The following is a 1,121-nucleotide window of genomic DNA, read 5'->3' as shown; positions in this document are numbered from 1 at the left end:
TGACAGTCCAGCACAGGTGCATAGCCGGCACTGATTTGGCCTGGATGGTTCAGGATAATCACCTGAGCTGTGAAGCCAGCTGCTTCCATCAGTGGGTCATTTTTGCTCTCACCAGCCACATTGCCTCGATGAACATCTTTGACAGATACGTTCTTGACGTTGAAGCCCACATTGTCCCCAGGAAGAGCCTCACTCAAAGCTTCATGGTGCATTTCAACAGACTTTACTTCAGTTGTAATGTTGACTGGAGCAAAAGTGACCACCATGCCAGGTTTGAGAACACCAGTCTCCACTCGACCCACAGGGGCGGTACCAATACCACCAATTTTGTAGACATCCTGGAGAGGCAGACGCAAAGGCTTGTCAGTTGGACGAGTTGGTGGCAGAATGCAATCCAGAGCTTCAAGCAATGTGGTTCCACTGGCATTGCCATCTTTACGGGTGACTTTCCATCCCTTGAACCAAGGCATGTTAGCACTTGGCTCCAGCATGTTGTCACCATTCCAACCAGAAATTGGCACAAATGCTACTGTGTCAGGGTTGTAGCCAGTTTTCTTAATGTAGGTGCTGACTTCCTTAATGATTTCCTCATATCCCTTCTGGCTGTAGGGTGGCTCAGTAGAATCCATTTTGTTAACACCAACAATAAGTTGTTTTACACCCAGTGTGTAAGCCAGAAGGGCATGCTCACGGGTCTGCCCATTCTTGGAGATACCGGCTTCAAATTCGCCAACACCAGCAGCAACAATCAGGACAGCACAGTCAGCCTGAGATGTGCCTGTAATCATATTTTTGATGACGTCTCTGTGTCCTGGGGCATCAATGATGGTCACATAGTACTTGCTGGTCTCAAATTTCCACAGGGAGATATCAATGGTTGATACCACATTCACATTCAGCTTTCAGCTTATCCAAGACCCAGGCATACTTGAAGGAGCCCTTTGCCATCTCAGCAGCCTCCTTCTCAAATTTTTCGATAGTTCTCGTGTCGATCCCACCACATTTGTAGATGAGATGTCCGGTAGTGGTAGACTTGCCGGAATCTACGTGTCCAATGACGATGATGTTGATGTGAGTCTTTTCCTTTCCCATTTTGGTTTAGGTTTAGCGGTGGTTTTCAC

The 1,121-nt window shown here is 47.5% G+C and overlaps 1 pseudogene; it reads right to left on the bottom strand.

Moving 5' to 3' along the window:
• The window catches only part of LOC115283969, a 1,640-nt pseudogene extending 525 nt beyond the window's left edge, over positions 1 to 1,115 (bottom strand).
• Between the last annotated feature and the right edge of the window lie 6 nt (positions 1,116 to 1,121).

This window comes from Suricata suricatta, chromosome X, assembly GCF_006229205.1.
Source record: "Suricata suricatta isolate VVHF042 chromosome X, meerkat_22Aug2017_6uvM2_HiC, whole genome shotgun sequence".
In the NCBI taxonomy this organism is placed as follows: domain Eukaryota; kingdom Metazoa; phylum Chordata; class Mammalia; order Carnivora; family Herpestidae; genus Suricata; species Suricata suricatta.
This window is presented reverse-complemented; position numbering and strand designations above follow the sequence as displayed.